This window comes from Azolla caroliniana, unplaced genomic scaffold (assembly GCF_043228905.1).
Source record: "Azolla caroliniana isolate FFs.n. ecotype wild unplaced genomic scaffold, voAzoCaro1.0.p SCAF_80, whole genome shotgun sequence".
Classification (NCBI taxonomy): domain Eukaryota; kingdom Viridiplantae; phylum Streptophyta; class Polypodiopsida; order Salviniales; family Salviniaceae; genus Azolla; species Azolla caroliniana.
Window position 1 is genome coordinate 1 of NW_028230515.1, and position 8469 is coordinate 8469.

Here is an 8469-nt window from a genome sequence, read left to right on the forward strand (position 1 = left end):
AACTAGTCCACATTGGCTTAGACAAATGATTCTTTGTAATTAGAAGTTGAGATTGAATGGGTTTGCCATGATTAGGTAGCACCTGTAGTACATGTTAGCGCAACCTAAATTGGGGTCACCTCCAAGACTTCTCAACCTCAAATATGAAGGTAGTAAAAGACTAAACATTTGCTTGCTGCCAACACATGCTGGGCATCCAATTCATCATGATATGGATACCTTACTTTGCTAGCATGAATCACAATGTGCACTGCCTCCATATCTTCCATCTCAATACTTGTCAATAGCGATGGCAGTATGTCCACAGGAGTCCAATTCTCATCCTCACTCCCCAATGATCGGTAAATTATATTCAAGTTTAAAACCTAAACCCTATTGAGCTATAATACTTTGGGAACAATGGGTATCCAACTACAAATGTGTATTCATCAAAAGTGTGTTTTGTACCTGGGAGATGTGAAAAGTCAAAACTGCTGGAACAAGAAACAAAATGAGTAAAATAGCCTCAGGAAACTTTTGTGACCTTATTTATTTTCTAAAATTAGAGTGTTTCTCGGAATTTATAGCATCCCAATGGGTTCATATTTGGGTACAGAGAGGAGCCAATTTGTTTTTTGTTTTTTTTCAGCTATTTATTCATTTTTTATTTCATAATTAAGTGCATCTCCCTTTCTATGGCCACAACCTCTCTTTCTCTGTATATATATCTTTACACTCTGATAGTTAACTGGCATTCTTTTTTTTTCGATTGTTTTTCACAGTTTTTGTCTAGCTTTCTGGTCGCTATTATTTCAGCAACGTCATTGTGTTAGGGTCTTTCTTATGTGGGCATGGGATATTATATGGTTTCAACGGTAGTATAAATTCTTCACTGCAAATAAGAGGTCTTTCTTATATGGTTTCAACAAGAGAACAGAAGTGGTAGATTTTACAATGATGGACTTTGTGGTGACTAGCCAACCTTTGCAACTTTCAGGGGTTTGAAGAACTGTAGAAGTTTGCAGCTATGTTAGCAGTAGTAGTTTGCTCCTTGGGAGCTCCTAATTAAATATGCTGGGTTCCTAATCCTCTTGACTGATGAATCTGTGCGATCATATTCTGTGTTATAAAGGTTAATAGAAGTTTCGAGTTAATTGTTATGGATGTGCAGAAATGCTATATGCAAGTACCATGGCTGTAATATCTCAGTCAATGCTAAGAGGAGCCAAGAAAGAAAGAAATATTAACTTCTTTTAAGAGGCCAAAATGGCTGATAAGATTAAACAACAGAAATGAGTCACTACTGGAGAGTATATACAAACAATATCTCCGGGTGAACAATCAAAGAAAAAGAACTAGAATGCTTTGTGTCTGAGAATGTGAGAGCATCGGCTTTTCTACATATACCATAACGTAAATGCTAGAAACAGTCCAAAATTGAATATGTCTATGACAGTAATATTTTTCCGCAAAAGGCAACATATCCAAATTGCCACTTATGTTCATCATCAACAAGATTATGGGGAATATGCAGATGAAACTGATCCATAGGATCAATGCTAAAGATAGAAGTGCTTATAAAGTACCAGATTGGGGCCTATAACTCATCAAAGAAACCACTGGGGAGTTATCTGTCCAGGCGGGAGGAATGGCATTAGAAATGTTCATAATATGCTGTGAAACATCTTGAGCAATATCATATGGCAGGCAATTAACCAGGGAGCACCCAGAAGTTCACTGTAAGGAAGAAGTTGACAAGATGAGATCCCAATCAGCCTAATCAATGTGTGCATTCTCTTAACCAATGTCTCTAGGAAACTGTAACTAGGGGATTCCAAATAACAGGCCATTTAATCCTCGCAAAGAAAAATTTATCACTGAATAAGAGAGTGAACTGCACGGTTCGATAGAAAACCCTGATGTTATTAATGGCAAAGGTGATACTACCTGCTATCTGGTGTCCATTTTCGAGCAGATGTCTCAAAACATTGACTGCTGACAAAATATTTCTAGTGCATCCAGTATTCTTCATGGAAAACCATGTCTGCAACCAATATAAGAGCATGGAATCATGAATGTGTGATCGGACGATTCCAAATTCCAAACTCCGTCTTTCTGAGGTCTTGTTATCTATTTCCAGTTTTATGATTGCAAATTTTGGGGCCTGTAAATAGGGAGCATATACTTACTTCCTCGAATATATAGCAGGTAGTCAGAAGCACACAGACACAGCTTATCTGTTTTCATTTGAATGTTTGTAGTATGCATTAGAGATGGAACTTCACGCAATGCCATTGCCAACCATCACTTCGTGTATGATAAGAAGTGCACAGAGACAGATTGTTTCTTTTGCTTTAATTGTAAAATGTGTTGATAGAAACAGTAAAACGGGTGTTCCTGTTTATTGCTACGTGAAACTTATAGTGCACAATATTTCTGTGTGATTGATGTTGTGGAATGATGTTATGGCAGTTATGGCACAGGTGCAATTATGGCCGTTCCTGCACATGATACGCGAGATATGAATTTGCAAAGAAATTTGGCTTACCAGAGCGCCTCGTCGTATCCCCTGAAAATATTACACAGTGGGATGGAAAAGCTGCATACACTGGTCAAGGAATAGTAGTTAATTCTTCGTATGGTGATACTGGTATTGATTGGAATGGTTTACCTACTGATCAAGCAGCTCAACGAGTTATAGAATGGCTTGAAAACAGAGGCTATGGTAAACGTCAGGTAATTTAGCAATATTAAAAGGACAAACGGCACCACATTCTTGACTGGCATAATTGCTAATTCAGATATAATTTTCTCCACTGGAATTTCTTTGTTATAAGATAAAGCATTGTGCGTACATGTTTGTTAGGTCAACTACAAGCTTCGAGATTGGTTATTTGCACGTCAACGGTATTGGGGTGAACCTTTCCCTATAATTTTCCTGAATGATACAGGTGAAACTAAGGCAATCAATGAGGATGACCTACCCATAATTCTTCCTGAACTAGATGAATTTTCTCCTTCTGGAACTGGTGATCCACCACTGTCAAAAGCAGTGGATTGGGTAAGGCTAAATAAAATATCATTTGTTGTTAAATTTAGGATTAACAAGATTCTATTATTGGAGTAATTGCAGGTTTTCATTAGATATTTTGAATGTGCTTGCTATGCTGCTTTTTTAGTTATGCTCAGTCTCGGTTCATTTATATATCATATTGTCCTGAGGTACAGCCATAACCATAATTCAGGATTTTTTCCTAGAAATGAGGTTTTCCCAACTTGCCCTCTGCTGTGGGAATCTAGTGTTATCCAGAGCAAGGACACTACGGTTTATTCTATTGAGGAGGAGATGAGGAATAGACTTGTGTGCATGGTGGGATTGGAGGATGGGTATGAGCATGATGGTGAACAGATCTCTGTTAGTGAGTGAAAGCCATGCAACAAGTCGGCCTGTTGGTGTTAGGAGCAATGTACAGCCTATTGAATCTTCCCTTCCTCAACTAATGAATGAAACAGTGTTAAGATTATACCTGGGCTCAAGCTGCAGAGAGTATGCTTGGCCGAACATATGCTCAATGTGAGAGAAGTCCCTTGATGAGCATACTAGTATTTATGATAAATGATTAAATGATATGCAATGCCCAATGTCTAGGCCCTATTGAGGTCTGGAATATCTATCTCTGATAAATCCCATGAATCAAATATGTGAATAATATTATTTTTAATTTCGGGCACGGGGGATGAGTTTCTACTAAGTGTGTAAGAACAGTGGCCCTCTGAAGTATACCATAATAAGATGCATGCATCCTTAACAGAAGGTCTCTTACCTGCTAGGTAATTGGTGCATTTGACTAGTAGGTAAACAAATAGGAACTCACTGTAGGTAAGCAGTTTAGTATCCTCTGATAGTGAAGGAACTCACTGTAGTAGAGAAGGACTGTAACATGTAAGCCAATTGATTTTGAACAATAAATAGAGGTGATTACTCATTGTTGGGCATATCATGCCTCAAAATCACAAAATATTAACAGATACTAATTCGTATATCAAACAATAAATAACATTTTGGATTATGGATTCATGAAGATTCTGTTTTCTACACATTTTCATGAACTAATTTTTACAGGTGAAGACAATTGATCCAGAAACAGGGAAGCCTGCAAGGAGGGAAACAAACACTATGCCACAATGGGCAGGCTCATGCTGGTATACACCATCAACTCACAATCATCCAATAAAGGTCATATTTTCAGAAAAGAGTGTACATGTGATTGTGGAATGGTATCTAATAGTGGCTATATATTCAGGTATTATCTCAGGTTTATGGATCCACATAATGTAAAGTCTTTGGTTGACCCTGAAAAGGAGAGGTAAATTTTATAGTATTGTAGCAGGTCTTAGTAGAAAAAATATACATTAAAATAGGAAGCTTTACTATATGCATCCAAAACTTTTCAGGTATTGGGGCCCGGTTGATCTGTATGTAGGAGGTGCAGAACATTCTGTTTTACGCTTATTGTATGCAAGGTTTTGGCACAAGGTATCTAAAGAGATTTTCAATGCATGAATGAATATATAATATTTTTTGTGGATACGTTTTTCTTCATATTGCGCTTCTACCATAGTGGCAAGCTATGTTTTCAATAACCTATGCACCTAGATTCATATCTTCCTAAGTGCACTAATTTACCAGATGCCACTATAGAATGTAGGGTTCTTGAATACATGACCTATTGGTCTCCACCAAACAACCTTATACTTCCTGCCAAGCTTTACATTATATGTTGTGTGATCAAGTTGAGGTTGTTCTTAAATTAGTATTAGATGCACATAGATTCAAATTGTACGAACTGCACTAATTTACCAGATGCCACGATAGAATCTAGGGGTTGAACACATGATCTTTTGGTCTCCACCGAACAACCTTATAATTCCTGCTGAGCTTTACATTATATGCTGTGTGATCTAGTGAGGGTTGTGCTCAAGTAGTATTCAGTGGAATTGAAAAGCACATTAGATCTATAACTTCTATCACCTATTAGCAATGTAAAATCACACTGACAAATGACATTAAAGAATGCAATTTTCATGACAAGTTCCTTACATGCAATCCTTATCAGATTGTTTGTGATGAAAGATGCAACATAACTTTCTTTGTTCAAAATCTTATGCTTCAGGTTCTTTATGATATTGGAGTTGTATCAACCAAAGAGCCATTTCAATGCTTGGTGAATCAAGGCATGATTCTTGGAGAAGTATGCGTCTTTTAGATTTTCAAACAATATATCCAAGTCAAACCTTATAAGAACCTTCTTTAAAAAGGTGTTATTCTGCATCTGTAGGTCGAGTACATAGTCAATAGAGATCATTCAGGAAACTTTGTCTCAGCTGAGTGTGTGGATGGAGGGTATAACTATACTCAGGAAAAAGTACCAGAAACCCAGGTAAATTTTGATGCAAAATGTATCAAGAACATTTTTTTATTTTTTTAACTGTATGAGTAATACTTCCCAAATTAGGGATTAGGTAAAGGTCATCATTACTAGACAAGTACATGACATGGATTGGAGATTAAACATTTTCCCCATTTGAATATAGGTGTTTGTCTTGGTAACATGTTTTTAAAAATCTCTTCCAAGTATGGACAGTAGTGACAATAGGAGCTTATATAACAAAACAACAGAAAACAGACAAGAAGTGATTGTTATCTTTGAAAGAAAGAAAATAATAAAATTATAAATGCGTCTGGTAATGCTGAAGTATGGACAATGGCCTTCTCTAGCTACCTAATGAAGGACAAATAAGACAGATTACACTGAAAGACATAGTCGATGATGACGATGATATATGTACTCTATGACGATCATCATGGCATGTGATGTGTTCTTATTGTTATATGATGTACGAGAACAATATATACTATAGAGAATTATGCAACTCATAATGGATGGCGTGTGGTGGGTTAGTTGGTTAAACCATTCCCATAGTATGAACTGCGGGATCACTCTAGACATGAGCTGCTGTGACTGTTTCTCTCAGTCTTCTACTCAATCTGATGGTTAATCTAAATGGTTGGTGTAGTCCTTGCGAAGAAAGAAAGATATATTTTCATCCTTTAAGAGGCCAACATGGCCAATCAGACCAAATGAGAGATTGAAACTCATCTACAAATGTTGTTTCCTTAGCTAAGCATGTAAGATTCTGAAGTTAGGTAGACCGAAAATTCTGCCTTCAATAGATCTCCACCATGGGCCACTCCAAGATGAAAGGGTCTCCAAGGTATGGAAAGCACCTTCAATCCTAGTGCAAAAACGACAACATTGATCATTTGTCCATGTCTCCATACATCACGTGTGGAGGAGAGGGATTCTAGGACTATCTTAAAAGGAACTGCCATAGGTGGCACTGATCTTGATTCCCAAGATTATATCATGTTAGGTGGGAGTGGGAGTGGATGTTGAGGTGGAGTCCAAATCTCACAGAAGTAGGAGAATGTGGATGCATGTTGATCTGGAAGTTCAGCGGCCTAGATTATGCGATGAATGTGCAAGGCTCCTGAAATAGTGCTCATCGATACTGTCTCTCTTGTAACATCAATGCTGCATATAATCATGTCTGGCTGTACTATTTCAAAGCTCTCAGAAGTGCTTATGAATGTGACACCCACAGGAATTCGTGAAGGTATCCCAAAGCTCACATTAAGTGTTATGTTAGCATCTAAATCCTAGGATTTCCTTACCTCTAATTAGATTCTAACATAACTATAAAGTTATATGATTAGTTCACATTGAGTAAGTGTTATGTTAGAATGTAAATCCTAGAATTTTCTTACCACTAATTAGATGCTTAATGAATTGATTATAGTCTCTCTCTAGCCTCTTGATTTGAATTCTTAGATCAGTGCACTTTTCTCTTTTAATAAGGTGTGAATCCTTTTTCTATAGAGCTAATAGAAAGGGAAATAAAAATTAGAAGGGAGGAAACATCTTTGTATGAATCCTCTTTCCCAGAATTCATAAATTTCAGTTGATTTTTACTTTAGGTTTTGAAAGTTGGGGAGAGCTATGTGCTTAAAGACTTTCCAAATATCAGGGTTATTGCAAGGGCTTTCAAAATGAGCAAGAGCAGGGGTAATGTGATCAATCCAGATGATATAATCAATGATTATGGGGCAGATTCTTTACGGTTGTACGAGATGTTCATGGGTCCATTGAGGTTAATACTGATCTACTTTAAGTGATTTTGGCATGTCTTTAGAACCCATATTTTTACAACGGAAATTTCTAACAGTAAGTATAGAGTTTGGATTTCGCGAACGTTTTTGTATTTACAGCGTTTTTGCATGCATTAATGCTCTTTTATTTGAGGTTTTCTTTACGTGAAGTCAGAGTTCTTTGTTATGGGTATTGTTCTCTAGGGATACCAAAATATGGAATACCAATGGGGTAGAAGGAGTCCATCGCTTCTTAGGTCGGGCATGGAGGCTAGTAGTTGGTTTGCCTGCCACAACAACAGGTTTATATCGAGAAGGCTGTGTTGTTACTGAAAACAAACCTTCTTCTGAACAGCTCCGAATATTGCATCAGTGCATTCAGAAGGTAACTGTTTTCAGTATTTTCTCATTCCTTTAATATAGCTAGCTTGCGTAATGCTCTTATTGCTGTGGCCATAAAAAACCCAGGTAACAGACGAACTTGAAGGAATGCGTTTCAATACAGCTATTGCAGCGATGATGGAATTCACAAATGCAGCAAACAAGGTTCACTTTCAAACTTGGAGTCTGGCTTGTTCGAACTTAATACTTGCTAAATTTTTATTCCTGTTTTACTCTGTTGTGAGGATTGGATGACCTTTTGTTTAAAGGATTTAATGGTCTTGTAGTGGGAGGATCGGCCTCGACAAGTGTTGGAAAGTTTTATTTTGTTACTCTCGCCTTTTGCTCCTCATTTGGCTGAGGAATTATGGCAACGACTTGGCCATCATCAAAGCCTTGCATATGAACCATGGCCAAAGGTGTGTAATATTGAAATCATTTAGCCAATCTCATCTCATAATCAATTCTGGTTTTTGTGCAATAAATATGCATATATTTTACATCACATTTCCCACCCTGATGCCAGGTGATGAAAGAATATCTCACAGAAGAATTTGTTACATTACCAATCCAAATAAATGGGAAGACAAGAGGTACTATTCAAGTTTCAGCTGTTGTTGATGAAGCCATTGCACTCGCAGCAGCGTTGGATAATAAGAATGTGAGAAAATACATCGGTGATAAGGACATTGTGAAGAAGATATATGTCCCTGGAAAAATCCTCAACATTATGATTTCAAAGTAATAACAATTACCATCCTTTCTCACGATTTTTACCAGAAAATGGAGCATTCTTTTCATTTTTACTAAAATATAAGATGTATATTTCAATCAGGAATAGTGTTTGACAAATTTTCTATCAACAAAAAATATTCAGAAATAAAGATAAATTCAATTTT

General features: G+C 37.0%; 1 pseudogene across 1 annotated transcript; it reads left to right on the forward strand.

Annotated features, from left to right (window-relative positions):
* The first annotated feature begins 1498 nt into the window (after window positions 1–1498).
* On the forward strand, window positions 1499–8469 carry LOC147849319 (leucine--tRNA ligase, chloroplastic/mitochondrial-like; annotated as a pseudogene). Its single transcript, XR_015531799.1, has 14 exons — window positions 1499–1561; window positions 1687–1718; window positions 2452–2715; window positions 2846–3040; window positions 4103–4182; window positions 4284–4346; window positions 4435–4516; window positions 5154–5231; window positions 5319–5420; window positions 7019–7191; window positions 7394–7574; window positions 7658–7735; window positions 7858–7989; window positions 8097–8469. The product of XR_015531799.1 is annotated as a leucine--tRNA ligase, chloroplastic/mitochondrial-like (transcript).